Raw genomic sequence first — 20,262 nt, 5'->3', positions numbered from 1 at the left:
AAAATATTGATAAATTTAAAATTTATATATTAATGTATTAATAAATATTAAAATTTATTTCGACAATTTTGCTAGCTTGATATGTCCCTGAATCTTATACAAAACTATATTATACAAGGATCTCATCCTGTAGAACTATTTAAGGGTATAAAACAAAGAGACTTTTGAAGCCTACAGCAACACAAATTCCATATGTGTACTGAATATAATAATCATAAGATTAAAAACAGCCTGGGCTGGCTCCCTTCTAACCCCTTTTTGTAGGTCAAAATGCCCCAAAGCTCCAAAACATAGGTCTTGAAGCAGAGAAATAATGGTAATAATAATAATAATAAATAATAATAAACACTAAATTTATAAAGCACCTATGTGCCAGATTATCTCATTTAATCTTCACAACAACCTAAAAGATATGTGCTGTTATTATTTCTATTTTATAGATAAGCAGATTAAGGTCTTGCCAATGTCACTGAGCAATTAAGTATCTGAGGTCAGCTTTGAACTATGGTCTTCCTGACTCTAAGCCCAGCTCCCTGTGCTCTATGGTATCATCTAGCTAAATGAAGATCACAATGCAGAAGTTGGTTCATCAAGATCAACCAACATTAGCACTTACACTCTTTCTACAGATTTTATGCCATGCATTAATATGTAACTGATTACACTGACCTGGGGGATATATCTTATATGGACTGGAGAGGATCAGAAAGCATCCAAGATTTACAAGAACTGGATTAGCTGTGGTTGTGTACTCTTGGGAATGTTAATAATTATTAAAATCTACTTCAACAATTTTACTTACTTGATATGTTCCTGAATCTTATAAAGGATTATAAAGTACAAAAGAAGATTTGTTCTTTATAGGTTCTGACAGAAGCACAAAATCTCAGTATGATAAGAACCTTAGAGGCAGGGTTACTTAACCTTACCCAGCTTGGCAAAATCTGGAAATCATAGCTGCATGCTTCAGTTCAGTAGCTTCTTGTTACTTCCAAAATACAATGAAATCTTGAGCAACCTTATTAACCTCTCTGGCCCTTAATTTCTTAATCTTTAAAGTAAAGAAGTTATACTAAATTACCTTTTTTTTTTTTTTTTTTTTTACTAAATTACTTTTAAGAAATCATCCAACTCCTGGGCAATAACCTTCTGACTGTTAATTTATTCAATCTTTTTCAGGTGTGTCTGACTCTTTGAGACCCCATTTGGAGTTTTCCTGGCAGAGATCCTAGATTCCTTTGCCATTTCCTTCTCCAGCTCATTTTACAGATTAGGAAACTGGGGCAAATAGGGTTAAATGGTTTACCCAGGGTCACATAGCTAGTAAGCATCTGAGGCCACATTTGAACTCAGGAGGATGTCTTCCTGACACTCCATTACTGAGCCACATAGCTACCCTATTCTTATGAATCACCAAGAATTAAAAGTATATTTTTCTTTCTCAGTTTTTATTTTTCTTCCTTCTTGATCAGATTTTTCTTGTACAGCAAAATAACTGTATAAATATGTATACATATATTGGATTCAACATGTATTTTAACACATTTAACATGCATTGGACTACCTGCCAGCTAGGGGAGGGTGTTAGGGGAAGGAGGGGAAAAGTTGCAACAAAAGGTTATACAAGGGTCAATGTTGGAAAAATTACCCCTGCATATGCTTTGTAAATAAAAAGCTTTAATAAAAAATTTAAAAAATAATAAAATATAAAAAAGAAAAAGAGCCATGTCCATCAGAATTGATCATCATATAACCTAATTGTTGCCATGTATAATGATCTCCTGGTTCTGCTCATTTCACTCAGCATCAGTTCATATAAGTCCCTCCAGGTCTTTCTGCAATCATCCTGCTAATTTTCTTATAGAACAATAATATTCCATAAGATTCATATGACATAAATTATTCAGCCGTTCTCCAACTGATGAGCATCCACTCAGTTTCCAGTTTCTTGCTACTACAAAAAGGGCTGCCACAAACATTTTTAAGATCTCTTTGGGATATAAGCCCAGGAGAAACACTTCTGGGTCAGTTTAATAACCTTTTCATAACCTTTTAAGCATCATTCCAAATTGCTCTCCAAAATGACTAGATCCATTCACAATTCAACCAACAATGCATCTGTGTCCCAGTTTTCTCACATGCCCTCTAACATTCATCATTATATTTTCCTGTCATCTTAGCCAATCTGACAGGTGTCTAGTGGTATCTCCAAGTTGTCTTAATTTGCATTTCTCTGATCAATAGTGATTTGGAGCATCTTTTCATATGACTATAAAGAGTTTCAATTTCTTCATCTGAAAATTATTCATATTCTTTAACCATTTATCAATTGGGGAATGGCTTGAATTTTTATAAATTTGAGTCAATTCTTTATTTTAGAAATGAGTCATTTATCAGAACTTTTGAATGTAAAAATGTGTTCCTAGTTTATTGCTTTGCTTCTTCTTTGCACTGGTTTTGTTTGTACAAAAACTTTTTAACTTAATATAACCAAAATTATCTTTTTTGTGTTCAATAATGAACTCCACTTCTTTGGTCACAATTTCCTTCCTTCTCCATAGTTCTAAGAGGTAAACTATCTTATGTTGTTCTAATTTGCTTATAATATCACTCTTTATGTCTAAATCATAAACCCATTTTGATCTTATCTTGGCATATGGTGTTAAATGAGGGTCAATGCCTAGTTTCTGTCATACTAGTTTCCAATTGTTTTTGGAAAAGTTTTTGTCAAACACTGGGTTCTCCACTTACTATTATTCAATCATTGGTTACTAATAATCCAGACTTGGAACCTTCTAGTCATATTGCACTCTTTTTTTCTTCATTGTATTCCTTCCCTCCCTCCCAATATCTAATTAGTTGTTCGGTCCTGCCAATTTTACCTTCTGGATATCTTCCCTTCCTTTCATTTCCTTTTTTCTTCCTTGACCTTCCTGAAGCACCATCATCACCTGGTACAAATTTCTAACAATTTCTAATTGTTTCCCCTGCCTCTATTTTCTCTCGTTTCTATCTTCTCTATTTTGGCAGGGTAAGTTGTCTAATATCAGATTGAAATTTTCTACTTCCTTACTCAAAAAACCTTTCACTAAATTTTTCCCATTGCTTATAGAATAGAAGGCAAGCAACTTAGCTTGTCATTCAGTGCTTGCTTAGGCCAGTTCCAAATTCTCATTTTAATCATAGACTTTCTATTCTCCTAAACTGCTTGTTGCTGTGTCCTGACTTTGTGCTCCCTTTCCCTGTCTTAATATTCCCTGTCTTAATATTATTAAATAAGACTCACTGGAGTCTTAGGGTTTGTCAATCATTAGATTACCATAGTCATTGATTATTTTGCCCTGTGAACCTAATCTATTCTACTGATTGACTACTGTATTTCTTAGCCAGTAACAAATGGTTTGATGACCACTACTTTATAATATAGTTTTAGGTTTGGTACAACTAGGCCACCTTCATTGACATTTTTTCATTAATTCCCTTGACATTCTTGATCTTTTGTACTTCCAGATGAACTTTGTTAATTTTTTCCTAGATCTGCAAAATAACTTCTTGGGAGTTTGATTGATATGGCACTAAATAAGTAGATTAATTTAGGTAATACTGTCATTTTTATTATATTCACTCAGTCTATCCATGAACATGAGCACTTGATATTTCTTCAGTTGATTAGATCTGACTTTGTATGGAAGTGTTTTGTAGTTGTTTTCATATAGTTTCTGACTTTCTCTTGGCATATAGATTCTCAAATATTTTACATTTTCTACAGGTATTTTAAATGGAATTTTTCTTTGTATCCCTTGCTGCTGGAGTTTGTGAGTAATATATAAAAATGCTGATGATTTGTGTGGATTTATTTTGTATCCTGCAACTTTGCTAAAGTTGTAAATTGTTTCTAGGAATTTTTTAGTTGATTTTCTAGGCTTCTCTAAGTACACCATCATATCATCTGCAAAGAATGATAATTTGGTTTCCTCCTTACCTACTCTAATTCCTTTATTCTCCTTTTCTTCTCATTGCCAAAGTTAACATTTCTAATACAATATTGAATAGTAATGGTGATAGTGGGCAACCTTGTTTCACTACTGATCTTATTGGGAATGGTTTAGTTTATCTCCATTACATATGATACTTGCTGATAGTTTCAGATAAATGCTACTGATCATTTTAAGAATATACTCTCTATATAAGAATATACTCTCTAGTGTTTTTAATTGGAATGGCTGATGGATTTTGTCAAATGCCTTTTCTGCATCTATTGAGATAATCATATGATTTTTGTTAGTTTTGTTACTGAGATAGTCAATTATGCTAATAGTTTCTCTAATATTAAACTAGCCCTTAGCAAGCTCAAAGTTACTTAAAAGAGGCAACAGAGCTGGGCCCTGAAAGAAGTCAAAGATTTCAGCAAAGGTGGCTTTGTAGCCATGGAGGAAAGCCTGTCAGGAAATTAAGTTATTTAATAATATTAAGACAGGGAATATTAAGACAGGGAAAGGGAGCACAAAGTCAGGACACAGCAACAAGCAGTTTAGGAGAATAGAAAGTCTATGATTAAAATGAGAATTTGGAACTGGCCTAAGCAAGCACTGAATGACAAGCTAAGTTGCTTGCCTTCTATTCTATAAGCAATGGGAAAAATTTAGTGAAAGGTTTTTTGAGTAAGGAAGTAGAAAATTTCAATCTGATATTAGACAACTTACCCTGCCAAAATAGAGAAGATAGAAACGAGAGAAAATAGAGGCAGGGGAAACAATTAGAAATTGTTAGAAATTTGTACCAGGTGATGATGGTGCTTCAGGAAGGTCAAGGAAGAAAAAAGGAAATGAAAGGAAGGGAAGATATCCAGAAGGTAAAATTGGCAGGACCGAACAACTAATTAGATATTGGGAGGGAGGGAAGGAATACAATGAAGAAAAAAAGAGTGCAATATGACTAGAAGGTTCCAAGTCTGGATTATTAGTAACCAATGATTGAATAATAGTAAGTGTTGCTTCATCTATATTTTAAATCTTCCCCAGTTTGAAGGTTTTACCTTATATTTTTTTAACTTGACAAAAATGGAAACCATTGATATTGGGAGGGGCATGATATTCGGAATAAAAAACATACAAATGCACTGTAAGTAGGACTAAGGATTAATACAAGTAATTCTGTGTATCAGCTTGAAATTGTCCAGAAAATTATTAATTTTTCTTACAATTTTGAGATACTAATCCTCTTCCTGAGTATCTCTCTCTAAGGACATCAAAAGCAGAAATAGAAGCCCCATATATACCAAAATATCTATAATATTACTATTTTTTGGAAGGCAAGACCAGAAACAAAATGGCTGTTCATCAATCAAGAAATATGTTAATAAGTGTAATATAGGAAATGCCATAATAAAATATGATCCATTAAGTAACTATGAAGATGAAGAATTCAGAAAAATTTGGCAGGAACTAAGATAGAGTAGAATAAACAAACCAAAATGACCATGTACACAATGACTACAATGTAAACAAAATCATTGAAAGGATACAAACTCTGAATAACTTAAAAAACAAAGGGTTCCAGAAAACAGATCATAAGACATACCTCTCCCTTTGTAGCAGAGAGGGGAAAAGGTTACATATGTCATCAGATTCAACACTATATTAAGACTCCACAATTAAGTTTAATTGGTTTTCTTTCTTATAAAGGAGGGTTTAGTTTTCAGAGAGATATGAGATTTCCAAAAATTATTCTGATGTAAAATCAAAAGGCATCAATGAAACAAATTTTTAACAAAATTTTCTCAAATATATTTTAAATTTGCTGAGAACATGGACCACAACTACTTCTTTTTTTTTTTTTTTTATCTCCTTTGGCACCAAGATCGATTCTGTACATATAAAAAATGCATAAAATAGGCATTGAAAATCAAACATTGAAAATATCACAAGAACTCAGTTTATTAGAGTATAACCAGAACAAACATTTACATGACCAAACACAGTAGTTCTCTAAAAATGTTAATGATAAAGGTACAGTTGAGCAAATAGTTTTGTTTGTTTTTTTTTTTTTTTTCTCTGTGATACATCTCTCATTTCAACTTCTTTTTTCCTCTGGATAATCAGAGCAGAAATAGGTAAAAAACCAGACATTCATACTGTAGTCAGAATACTACACATACTTTTCACTACTCATACTTTTAAAATTTTTCTTGTTTATTTTTTTATTTTTTCAATTATACATAAACAAAAATTTTATTTTTTAATTTTGAATTCAAATTCTTTTTCTTCCTCCTTCCCCTTTTCACCCTTTAAAAAGGCAGCTTGATTTAATTATACACATAGAACTATGCAAAACATTTTCATATTAACCATGTAAATGTAAAAAAGGATAACAAAGTTTATACTATATGTATATATACACATATATGTGGATGTGCATATGCACATCTATGTGGATGTACACACAGATATATAGATATAGATATAGATACACACACACACACACACACACACACACTTATATATCTTTATGTGTGCTTCCCACAATTGTCATTCAACTCCACTAGTTCTTTTACTAGAATGGATAGCATTTTTCATGAAAAGTCCTTTGGAATTTTCTTACACCATTGTATTGCTGAAAATTGTTAATTTACTCACAGTTGAACATCATACAATATTGTTGTTATTTTGTACAATATTCTTCTCATTCTGCTCATTTCAGTTTGCACCAGTTCATCTAAGTTTTTCCAGGTTTTTCTGAATCTATCTTGCTCATTATTTCCTATAGCAAAATAATTTTTTATTACAATCATATGCTACAAAATTACAAAACACTTGCCACAAAAATAAAGTCAGATTTAAATAATTGGAAAGACATTCAGTGTTCTTGGATAGGCCGAGCGAATATAATAAAGATGACAATACTCCCCAAACTAATCTATTTATTTAGTGCTATACCAATCAGACTCCCAAGAAACTATTTTAATGACCTAGAAAAAATAACAACAAAATTCATATGGAAGAATAAAAGGTCGAGAATTGCAAGGGAACTAATGAAAAAAAAAGTCAGAGGAAGGTGGTCTAAGTGTACCTGATTTAAAGCTATATTATAATCAAAAGTATAAGGCAGCTAAGTGGTACAGTGGATAGGATGCTAGCAGAGCTTGGAGGCAAGAAGCACTAAATTCAAATTCAACGTCATATACTTAGTAGCTATGTGATCCTGGTCAAGTTACTTAACTTTCTTTGCCTCAGTTTTCTCATCAGCAAAATGAGCTGAAGAAAGAACTAAAAAACTACTCTAGTCTGCTAAGAAAATCTGATAATGAGTCACAAAGAGCCAGATGCAAAAGGAACAACTGAACAATAGCATCTATCTTACCTGTTGAAGCATTTGGTAAATGCAACTTGTCAATTCCTCAGCCAACACATAGCCACCTACAACACATGCACACAACAAAATTTTCTCCTGCAAAACTTAAGCACAGTAATAAACTGTATGATTATTGTTATTAATATTATAAATGATGGATTAATGGGGAAGAGGGAAGGAAGAGGAAGAATCTATTCAAAAATTGAGGTGATACAAAAGATGTCTATCTAAAAAGATTTTTAGTGCCCCTTCTCCACACCAAGGCTAGGCAGAAAAAGTAAGTGTAACTAAGGTATTATTTCCTCAATCCATCCCATCACTGCTATTCTCTTCCTGTCCTTCACTATAACCAGGAGCTCCCCAGTCCTAAAAGCTCCAGCTTTCTTTTTCCATTCACCTTTGCTTTTATAGCCCCAAACAGCACCAACAGTTCCTGAGAGATGAACCTGATGAGTTTACAGCCAGTATTCCCCAAAGACCACTAGAATAAGAGAAATGGAGAAGGAAGAAGGACTATTGAAGTGTCCATTTACTAGTTTCTCACATTTCAAGTCCCTACAAAAGTGCTAATCAAAGAAATAATATTTTTAAAATATAAAAATAAAATAAAGCTCTGCCTCCAAACTATAAGGTAAGAGCAAAAAATCAAAGATTTTCTCTCCTCCCACCACCCACTTCTCTCTCTCTTCTGCAATGGGTTAAATCTGTCATTGACTATTTATTTTAAATATCTATTTGCTTGTGTCCATGGAAATAAATTTTGTTTTAACTGTACATTGAGGAGTTTACTGATGTTAATCTAAACTTTCAGAGGAAGAAGGAATAGATGGTGTATATAGCCTCCTGTCAGAACTCTGAAAGATATACTGATATACTTCTACAGGTCCAAAAGAAGAGAATTTAACTACTCACTTTGTAACCATTAACTTTTCCGTTTTCCTATTTATATTTTAAAGTTTACACTATAGCACACTTTCTTCACTCTACTCATGCCATGACTAAGAAGATGGGAGCTGATTTGGCTGCCAAAAAAGGCTACAGAGAGAGCTGGAGATAAACACAAATGTGTGTGCTTGCATGTGTTTGTGTGTGTAAGACAAGGCAAGGAGATATGCACATTTTTCAAGAACAGAGGAGTAGGGGCAAGGAAAATTCTGTATAGTCATTAGACAGAAGGCCAGCTCTGGCTCCCTTGCTTCTGTCCCAGGACAGGATTATCCCATGAAGGCTTCACTTCCTCACAGGAGTTGAGTAATGAAGTAAAAGCTAACAAAGAGCTGGCATTGAAGAAAAGAAGTGTGAGGAAGAACAGGGTCTTAACCTAGATTGCCAGGACCTATTCTGGAGGAGCCAGAGAGGAGTCAAGTTGTTCCAGGTTCCCAACTATCTTTACTTTAACTCTCCAGGAAAAAAAAAAAAAAAAAAGGTTAGCCCTTAAGTATCCCTCCCCATTCATCTACTGGTTCATCATATTTGAACCAGTCTCTGGTTTTTGTTTTTTGGCAATTATGGATATTTGCTAAATCCAACACTTGGGATGTTTGCAAACCAACTGAGTCTAGACTGAGTCTAGAGTGTATCTGAGAGCTTTTACTTTGGGAGCATGTCATTATGGATTAGATGTGGGCCACAAGATCTGAAAGTGGCTGTCATGTAGCCCACTTGGTATTTGTTTTGTAGTATTTTTTTAATCCTTTTTTACTGCAATCCTTTACAATCCTTAAATTAAAGAGTACCTTAACTCCTTAAATTAAGACCATGTAGGGGGCAGCTAGGTGGCGCAGTGGATAGAGCACCAGCCTTGAATTTGGGAGGACCGGAGTTCAAATCTGATCTCAGACACTTAACACTTCCTAGCTGTGTGACCCTGGGCAAGTCACTTAACCCCAGCCTCAAAAAAAAAAAAAAAAAAAAAAAAGACCATGTACAAGTAAATCATATTGTGATTGACTTGTAATACTATGTTCATGTGATTAGGATTCACTGAAATATAATGAATGAGAATAGAAGGTAGAGTTTCCTTGATAGGTTGGAACCCAGATTTTAACTGGATTAAATCCTCATTACCCACACATCATTTGACTCTAAACTTAGAGTCCCTGTCCCTAATGCTCCCTGGTATTGGATCAGACACATAACTATTAAAGTAAACAAGTAATTACAAAAACTTGGGTTTTCATTCCTTAAAAGGGTCACACATCTGGGTCCAGAGCTCTTTGGTGTATTAAGTAACTCTTTAAAAGCATTGTTTGATATAAATGACAATAACTTCCATTGAACATAACTTCAATTAATAAATTAGCCTTTTTAAGTAAAAGATGGGAAGGTCTTGCTATACTTTAAAGTAATCATTTTATAATGTAGAAAACACATAGCCTTCCTTTTTATAAATACAATCTATGATTTCTACCAAAGCAGATAAGCACCTACTCTGCAAATTGCAGTCTTAGAGCGTTGCTTAAGTAGTCAAGTGACTCAGGTTCACAAAGTCATCACATGTGAGATGCAGGTTCTCCTGACTCTGGAGCCAGTTTTTTTTTTTAATTTTATTTTATTTTTACTAAAGCTTTTTTTTATTTTCAAAGCATATGCATAAATAGTTTTCAACATTCACTCTTGCAAAACCTTGTGTTCCAATTTTTTTCATCCCTCTCTTCTCCCCAACCAATACATGTTAAACATACATAATTCTTCTATACATATTTCCACAATTGTCATGCTGCACAAGAAAAATCAGGAAAAAAATGAGAAAGAAAACAAAATGCAAGCAAATTACAAAAAAGTTAAAATACTATGTTGTGATCCAGATTCAGTCCCCACATTCCTCTCCCTGAATGCAGATGGTTCTCTCCATCACAAGACGCTTGGAATTGGTCTGAATCACCTTGCTCTTGAAAAGAGCCATATCCATCAGAATTGATCATCATATGATCTTGTTACTATGTACAAAGTTCTCTTGGCTCTACTCACTTCACTTAGCATCAGTTTATGTAAGTCTCTCCAAGACTTTCTGAAATCCTCCTGCTGATCATTTCTAATAGAACAACATTTCAAAAGATTCATATACCATAACTTATATAGCCATTTTCCAATTGATGGACAATCAATTCAATCCTTGCCACTATAAAAATGAGTGTACAAATATTTTTGCACATGTGGGTTCTTTTCCCTGAGAAAAGGTAAAGTTAAAGCCAAGGGATTCACCAGGAATCTTTTTCCTAAAGCTGATTTATTTTTTATCTACCATGAATTTCTTTTCATACATCACCTGCAAGAAAAGATATTGTACTATGAGACTTTCCATAAAGTCACTTTCTCCTCTCATGATCTAGCCTTTAAAGGATTTATTAAGCAATTCTAAGCAACTCATTAAATTTAGACAACAGTTACTATCTCCTCTATAACCCAGCTCTAACGATGAGGTGGAGTAGATTTCTTAAATAACATATTTTTCAGGATGTATCACATAAATACAGCTTTTTTGTTTTAACCTTAACGATAAAAAATTGTATTCTGGTGATAACATGAAACAGTTGCTTTTCACTCAATTCACTCAATTCAACATTTATTAAATACTGACCATATGCAGGGCAGTCAGTCCATAAGCAACACCTACTATGTGCCAGGCATAGGATACAAAGAAAAGCAAAAAAAAAAAAAAAAAAGTCCTTGCCCTCAAGAATCTTGCAGCCTAATGAAAAATAAATAAATAAATAAAGTGTGTGTAGGATAGATTGCAGTGGAGGCACTAGCATTAAGGGTGATTGGAAACGATTTCTTGAGGAAGATGGGATTTTAGCTGAACACTGAAGAAATCTGCAAGGCAAAAATGAGGAGAGAGTAGTCCAGGCATAGAGAGCAGTCAGCAAAAGTGTCCCAAGTCTAGAGATAGGGTGCCCTGTGCTAGGAACAGCAAGAAAGAAGACAATACTATTGGATGGCAGAGTATGTGAGCTCACTATACCATAGGAATAAAAATGAAAGCCCATACCTTTAGAGACATTATTTACTGGGGTACAAAGTGTGTGCATAAATAAGTGTGATATAAGATATTCTAAGGAGGTAAAGAGAATATAAACAACTAAATAATCCAGGAAAGGAAAGGACTGTGGAGAAGACAACAAATGGAGGTTGGAATAGACAGTACAGAGGAAGGCAAGAGAAACCAAGTGAGTTTATTTAATGTTCCAAATCCATGCAACAATCTACATAATAGTAACTTATCTGATGAGTTATCTTAAGGGTATTGAATTAGCTTGAGTGCTAAAATTCCATCACATTGAAGAAGCTGTATACTTGAACCATCTATATATAGTGCAGAGTCAGAGGGAAAAGAGGTTATGTATAAGAGGAAAAATGAGGAAGACTTGGTTGTAAGAATATTGTCTTCAGAGGGGAAGTACCCTGCTCTCTACCCTCCTCCCATATTTATCTTTGGATGGTAGAAATATAAAATTAATCAATAATAGTCAATAATAAGTGATGGTACAAATGACAGTCTTAAAATCTGGCAATAATCCTTGGGAAGGGTGCTCCACTTTATCATAAATCTTTCAGGTCTTTGATTTTTTATATTTAAGTGATAGAAACTCATTCTTTGAGATGAAGGTAGTGTAGAGGGTTTCTTCTTAATGGGGTTCTTAAAGAAGAATCAAATCAATCATTTGTTAGAGCTGTCATAGGAATGATTCTCAAGGAAGTGTAGTCTAAATGACTGCTTCTGAACACCTTTAAAATTTTTTAATACTATGACTTGTCTCCAGTGTGCATGTGGATGGGTTCATGCACATTGTCATATTTTATCTCTCTTGAGTTTACACTGACTTTCAGAAGATAACCCTGAAAAACATCCTGTCCTCAAATCCCAGCCTAGGGTCTTCCCAGGGTCAGATCCTTTAACTCTATGCTAGTCTACAATTGATTTAATTTTTAAAGCAGATTGAAGAATGGGAAAAAATAAGAGGCCCCCTTAATGAAAGTGCTCCAACCTTCTTTTTCCCTGTTCACCTGACCTCTTGGGGTTGGGAATACAGGTCAAAATATCAATGATAAAGAGAGGGAGATATGAAGAAGTGGAATTATTTTTAATAATTCCCTTCAATCCAGATCCTTATAATCCAAGTCAAACACTAAAAGTGAATCAAAAGAGGGATGGAGGAGGGAAGATAGAAAAGAAACAAAGTTAAGTAAGAGATGAAGGATCAGAAGTATTTAGACTCTCTACTTTCCTAACATTGCTCATAGGGATTTCATGGGGATTAGTAAATCTCTATAGAAACCAGAAGTGCAAAAGTCTATTAGTTCTACCATTAGATTTGTGATCCCCACTTTCCAGTTGAACAACTGAATTCAGGCAGCAGTGTAAAGAAGTTCCTGAACCATGAAGGTCTTGAACATCATCTTTATCACTAAAATATTTCTTATTTACTTTGTAAAATGTCTGATTTCCTTTTATCACCTTTAAGCAGCAACCGTTTGGGGAAGTGATGGGAAAGAGGAAAAAATCATCTCTAAATCAGAATCAACTGTAACTCTCTTCTGGTTTGATAGAGATACTGATAAGAAGTAAAATCTAAATTGCCACAATCCCAACCAATCGGATACCAAGTAATGCAAAAGGTCATCCCCTCTTTCTAGGTGTATAAGTAAGAATTCTAAACCTAGCCTGGGAAAAATTCATCATATACAGCAAATATTTCAGAGAATTCTTTTACTATTAAAGTAATAGGTAAAGGATTTTGCTTCAAAAAATATTACTGCTTTTGCCCTTTTTGTGAGCACAAAATTGAGATTAAGTCTCTTCCTGAGTTACTAACCCTGCTATCCCTGCAGTCACTCATTACCTCATGTTTAGGCTATTGCAAGAAACCTGCTAATTGGCCTTTCTGCCTCAAGTCTCTCCCCACTCTAGTCCATCCTTCTACTACAAAAGTGGTCCTCCTAAAGTATAGATCTATGTCACACACACACACACACACACACACACACACACACACACGCAGTAAATAAACTCCAATGGCCCAAACCAGACCAAATAAAAAGAGTTCCTATCTGATTTTAATGTGTTAATATATTAATCAAAAAAAATCTATAAAATATTGGGTTTTCTAAATCAAAATATGGTCCACAAGAATCCTTATCACATAATTTATTTGTCCTGTTTCCATTTAAGTTATATGTCATTGCCCTATAATAATATTCAACAAAATAATAAGTCAAGCTCTGATTTGAACTGCTTGTGGATTTCCAAGGTGTAAATGCTTACAGTGCACATTAGCAGTCAGCACAGCTCAAGGACAGAATATATTCATCTTGGAATACTGATATGCAAACTGGTGACTGCCTCTCCTAGCCAAATAAATCCCAGGCAAGCTTCTCTCCCCTACCCTTCAACTTTCTCCTCCATAGCCCAACTACCTTGCCATTCTGTAAGCACTTTTCCAACACAGATTCCCCACCAATAGCATTATTTCCAGTTCCAGCTGCAGTATTTGATCAGAGATGGTGATGCTTGTCTCCCCCATCACTGTTCCCCATCCTGGTGATGAAATTTGATAAGGTGAATGATCAAATAACAAGGTCCTCTTGAGAAAGAGAATAATAAGTTTGGCACAATCCATTATGAAATGAGAAAGGCAAAAGAGATTAGTGAATGCACATACTGGCCAAACTGACTTCCATCTAGGAGGAATGGGATTAAGGCAGTAAAGAAATTTAAGTGAGTTGTTTTCTCTAGAAGACCACTATAATAGGGAGCTTGAGAAAATATATCACATAAATGCCTTCCCTCTCCCACTCATTATTCATTTGACTTCATTATCAGATCATTCAATCTTGCTTATAGACTTCGGAGTCAGGCATGTCCCCCTCAATGACCAGAGCCCACCTAGCCTAATTAAAGCTATTTAATACAACTATTCCTATTTCAAGGAATTTAATATAGAAGGTATATTTTTGTGTTAGGCAGGAAAAACCTAGAATCTATGTTGTGACCAGCACTATACAAGTGGGCTAGTGGTGGTTGAAAATAAGGAGCCGGGGTTGCTGATATTTCAACAGAGCTGTTTATTGAGAGAATTCATGCTGCCTCTATATCTTAAAACCATAGTTTGTTATTTGAAACATTGTTCTGTGAGCAACACAGCACTTTTTTCCCTCAGGTCTTAGTTCCTGAAATATTTTGTGATTTTCTGCAAATAAAATCTTCACAAAGTTCAAAGTGCCCCGGATAATATGCCAGCACCTTAAGTTTTCTCATGATTTCAAGCTTAAATGCACCCTTAATTTATCTTAGGAGGAGGAGAACATCCCAGTTATTGAAGTCTCTGGCTTCCTGGGAAGCTAGATTTTACATTTTACATTACTTTTACATTTTAGATTTTAGATTTCTACATTTCCCTCCTTTTTGTTTATGTAGATACTCTCAAGTTTTGAAATCTGAGGTCCTGCCTGTGGACATTCTCCACGATTCTTTTAATAATGGTCAGAAAACAACCTACCAAAGTAGGTTCACAAATACAGATACAATTAAGTAAAATTACAGCAAGTGCTATGAGTATAATTTCATGCACAATGGCACTGAATGTCCCTTGTGCTCTCTTAATCCAATCAACAATTATTTGGCCAATCTGGTCAGGTTCTAAATTTTCATATGATTCTTTATCTAACATATCAACAATTTTTTGAAGATCCTCAATATCCAATGTAACATTTGACTTTGCCCATAATCCATTAAGGTTATTTCTGATATTATCCCATTCCCACTCTGAATCATTGTATTCCTTGTTAATCAAACAGAAACTAGTGAACCTATAATCGCATACCAATCTTTGTCTAATTCTCAATATTTCTTCTTCTTGTCCTATTTCGAGGACATCCTCCTTCAATTGATTTATACCTTCATAAAACTCCTTATTAATTTTATTATGTATAGCAAATCCATTAGAAATGTTCAGAATAAGTTCATACAAACAGCTAGCTTGAACCACTTGATTTTGATCAGTGGTAAGAGACATAGGAAGCAAGACACTGAAAGCTAAAACAGAAATTAATGCGATCATACCCAAAAAATACATGAAAAACCATAGGTTATTATTTGAAACATTGTTCTGCAGCCAACCCTAGTCCCTGTTTTTCTCAGGTCTTAGTTCCAAAAACATATACTGATTTTCTAGAAACTCAATTTCATATAAAGTTCACAGTGCCCCAGGAAATATGCCAGGACTTTATGTTTTCTCATGATTTCAAGCTTAAATGTACTCTTGATTTATCTAAGGAGGAGGGAAACATCCCAATTATTAAAGTATCTAGCTTTCTGGGAGTTCTCTACAAATCTATATTTCACATACTTATAATATGTCAACCTATTTAGTGTCAGGAGAACCTTCCTTATGGAAAATATTTCATGTACAATAAATAGTTGGCTGAGTTTAGGATGACTGGAAAGATTCACTACAGAGAAAATATATCCACAAGGGAATAAGCTGGGTCCTATAATCTAAGTTTATCTTAGATGTTTGCAATGACACCTTCAAGGAACTTTCAGTTTGGTGATGCTCTTGATGTTTCAGTCACATCTTACATATCCTCATGTTTATTGTAATATAGTTTTTGTTGTATTAGGCAAAACTGGTCTCAGAGTCTATGCCTATAAGTGAGTAAGGTGAGGGTATGCAAGATTAGGGAGAAAGGCTACTTGTTCCTGTATGGAATCAAAAAGGTCCAGTCTTTTGGTCTTAAGAGTACACAGTGAAAAATATGAATGTTTCTAGGATTGTGAAGTTTTATCAGCTGATAAGATAGCCACAGGAAGGAAACTGAGACTTGGAACTGAAATGGCTTATTTGGGATCGCAGTGTTAAAAATATAAACCTATTGGTTTCCAGAACCAAAGATTTGTGTTCAGACTCTAAAAGTATTATTCTTTCAATTGCAGCATGATTACCTAATTTGTGAAGCCAAACCTAGAATGTGTAAGTGTTTCAAAATTCAATTTAAGAATTGTTTATACACACACACATATACACACACACACACACACACACACACACACACACACACACATATATATATATATATATATATATATATATATATATATAAAATCAGCAATGACAGTAATTTTTTTAGAACTTCTGGATTCCTATCAGTAGGTGCCCATTATAAAGTATGCATACCCAAGGCCACTTGAAGAAATTTAAAAGTTAACCTCAGGAAGAAAAGATTTAAGGGCATGACAGCTATTTTCAAGATTTTGGCTCCATATAAGTTAGACGTCTTATAATTTAGGCTAAATATCAGTAGTAGCTGCCTAACAAAAGTAAAAAGATCAAGAACTTGTAGGTTACCCTTCTTGGAGATCTTCAAAGAAAGATTATATGATCAGATTTGCTATGTCAGGTGCAGAGATTCATTCCTTTTATATATAGGTTGAACCAGATGGCTAATGAGTTTCTTTCTGTGATTTCCTGAGTTAGATCTATTCAAAAGTGCTATCCATAGCTAGAGGAAGCAATAACCTAATGATGATTTCATTCTGCCTGTTGATCTATCACTTGTGAGTTTCATTAGCACAAGTCACCTTTTCAGAAGTTGATTGCTTCTGAGAAAATTCATAAAAATCAAGTTTTTAATTAGAAAAAAGCCAAGGACCAGATTTGAAATCCTGTGGTATCCCCACCAAAGTGTAGGAAAAAAGCCAAGGACCAGACATGGAATCCTGTGTTATCCCCACCAAAGTGTGAAAATCCTCTGAGAGCTTGTCAGACCACAAAAGACAATGCTTAAAAATTCCTATACCAATAGTAGCAAATTGCAACTGTCCTTATTTCTATCAAAACCTAGTTTCTTAAATAGTTTTAGCAACACTTTTGTTGTAGCAAAGAATTGGTAACAAGGTGAATGTCCATCAACTGAGGAATGGCTGAATAAATTATGTCATATGAATGTGATGGGATATTATTCTTTCATAAAAAATTATGTATGGAACTAATTCAAAGAAATCTTGGAAAACTAGTAAGAATTACTTGAGAGAGATAAGCAGAAATGAGAGAACAATTGTATGCAGTGACTTCAATGGAAGAACTTGGAAAACTTAAGAACTCTCACAAATATAATAAGTAATCATAACACTTTAGAAGACTGATGGTGAATATGCTTCCTATTCCTTGACAAAGATGATGTCTAGAGGCACAAGATGAAACATATATATTCAGACAGGAGGGTATGGGGAAAGAACCACAACTTGTTGCTTAACAAAATTCTATTTCCTCAAGGCATAATTTTCCAAGCCTTGGTTGTAATGCTGGTTTTGACCCATCCTCCCAATTAAACAGTTATTACTTTCAACCCATTTTATTCTTTAATAAAGAATTCCTGATATAGTAGTTGGTTCCTGCTTATTGCCTGACCCCTTCAATTATAAGACATGTATTTCTCCTCTCACCCCACATCTCAACTGATCTCAGTTTCTAATGTTAAAATTCTCCTTTTCCCTTACATTCTTTCTCTAGAATGTCCTTATTGAAATACAAGAATAGTCTCCAATGAAGGAAGGCTTTAGTTAGCACCATGAGACCCTCAGAGCTTAAGAGACTGCAGTGTCCAATCAGTGATCAAACCAAGAGTATGTGGATGTGAGATGGAGGCAAAGACAAAAATCAGGTGGATGAGTTAATGGAAAATATTTTCCCCCTGTGTTTCCCCATTACTGTTCCCAGACTCAATAGAAACAAAAGATCCCTTCACTTATGATCTTGGCCCATTTGGTGATTTGTCTGGATTTCTTTTGGTTCTTAGTGGACAGGAGTAATACTCCTAAATAGTCATGGATGGGCATGCTCCTGAGTCAGGACTCAACAAGCCAAGTGAGATACAGAATGAGAAAGGAATTAGCCTTCATTTCCCCCATATAAATATTCTTACTTTCACTTTATTGTCTTCTGTCCCACAATTCCACCACATTCCTCTTGCCATGTCAAGTTTTTCCTATCCTTTCTCTTCTGTCATTTTACACTACTTCCTCACTCCCACACAACCTTAATTTATCCCCCTTACCACTACAAGTCTATCATTCTATCCTTTCTTCAACTAATCTATCGAATAGCCAAAAGTGCCTGGTTCTTAGTGTCTACAACAGTCTGCACCTTATTGGGGGTTTCAGACTCATATTTACTCAGAATAACTCATTCTGATAGAGTGTAAATATTGTTGATAATATTAAAAAGTTGAAAACAAGGACAATGAAAAAAACCTTAAAAACAAGAATTGGTTTGGTTAGGGGGAGGTTTATTATTTTTATTGGCTTTTTGGTATTTTGTAGCCCTAGCACCTGGCACATAAAAAGTGCTTTAGTTTGTGGGTTGATTGGTCCAAGTATTAACTTGGGAACCCAGCTCAACACAGAGGGAAGTCAAGAACAAGGGCAGAAGAAATAATGATAAATCAGACAACTATCTCTATCCTATTGAAAAAAATCATGACTTGTAAGTACCTGTGGTCAGTGTGCTCCTCCCTCTTCTACCTGCCTTAGCAACAAATCTCAGAAGGTAGGAGAGAGCTGGAGCATCTGCTCTGTGCATCTTCTCTGAGAAGATGAAGCTCTTCCTCTTCCTCCTACTACTACTGCTGACTTTTCTTCAGTTTCATAAGATTGGAATTAGTGAGTCTCCTTTTTCCCAAAGAAACAGGCTTGAGTCAGAGTTCCACATACACTCCCAGGAGTACCTGTGGCAGTAGACATGTCTTACTGGGCCAATCTCTTTTCAGAGAGATTCTCCTTTTTCAAATTTATTCAAAGTCTTAGGTTCTCACACTCAAAAGAGAGGTTATGCCCTGACCCTAGTCCTTGGATAAGGTTAAGAAAAGGTAAAACCCATAAAAGGTTGGGATTCAAGCTTGTAGATCTTGCCCTATGATGAAACTAAGATGGAGATTGTAAGGGGATATAGGAAATGTACTGATGATGATATTTCAGGGTCACAAGCTAGGAATTATTTCCAAATCAGAAAAAAATAAGATCTGACCAGCAATAATGATTGAGGGAAAGCCTGGGGGGGAGGGTTGGGCTTCCGCTACATATTGATTGTATGGCTATTAGTTTTAAGTCTACTTCCAGGAACCTGATGTTTTGTTCTAATTGTATGTATCTATATATTTGGGATAAGTACATGTGGGGGGGAGGGGTCTCTTTCTGATGAGATCATTGGAGGTGAAGAATCAAGGCCACATTCCTAACATGGCATTTCTGAAAACCAAAAGGGATGATATCTGGTACAACTGTGGTGGACTCCTGATTCACAGGGACTTCATGATGACAGCAGCCATTGTGCAGGAGAGTTAGTGTATCTATCCCCCTTCCCCTCCCTAATACCCACAAGGTAAGAGATTCATTAAATCAAGATCTGATAGGCACACTCCTGTCTCTTGAGGGTTACTTACCTGAAAGGAAAAGAATCCTAGTTGAGCAAAAGCAAGAGTGAGCAAGAATATTTATGTTCCTAACTGAGATCTGCCCTTTCCCCTCAAGTCCAATCCACCTTTAGTAATTGTCTTGCCCTAAGTGATGAAGCTCATACTTCAGATCTTACCACCCAAGATTACTTATCTCAGCCAACTTCTTCTTCCTTGACACTCCATGATCTTCCTGTCTTTGTTGCTCCCAGAGGTCCTAGCAACTATAGTTCTATGGAGAACTTAGCTCTATTACAGGATTCTCTGGAAGCACACATTGGGGCAGTGAAGTTCCTCTTAATTTCATCCTTGACTTTTTGTCCCCTAGAGTCTAGATTAAGAGATGCCTGAGGCAGTATAAGCAGATCCATTTGTCACCTTGTCTACATCTGGACAACCCTTCCAAAGGAAATTAGGGAGCTGTCTCTACCCCTTGAAAGTACTTAAGCCCTGATAGCTTGA

At 35.0% G+C, this 20,262-nt stretch overlaps 1 long non-coding RNA gene across 1 annotated transcript in view; it reads right to left on the bottom strand.

Moving 5' to 3' along the window:
• The window catches only part of LOC141553683 (uncharacterized), a 93,193-nt gene extending 73,192 nt beyond the window's left edge, over positions 1-20,001 (bottom strand). Inside the window, exon 1 of the long non-coding RNA XR_012485578.1 lies at positions 19,938-20,001. This is a non-coding gene — a long non-coding RNA (uncharacterized LOC141553683). The remainder of the gene's footprint in view (positions 1-19,937) is intronic.
• Positions 20,002-20,262: the final 261 nt, after the last annotated feature.

The sequence above is a fragment of the Sminthopsis crassicaudata genome, chromosome 2, assembly GCF_048593235.1.
Source record: "Sminthopsis crassicaudata isolate SCR6 chromosome 2, ASM4859323v1, whole genome shotgun sequence".
Lineage (NCBI taxonomy): Eukaryota > Metazoa > Chordata > Mammalia > Dasyuromorphia > Dasyuridae > Sminthopsis > Sminthopsis crassicaudata.
Note: the sequence above shows the minus strand (reverse complement) of the source record. Positions and strands in the feature narration are given on the sequence as shown.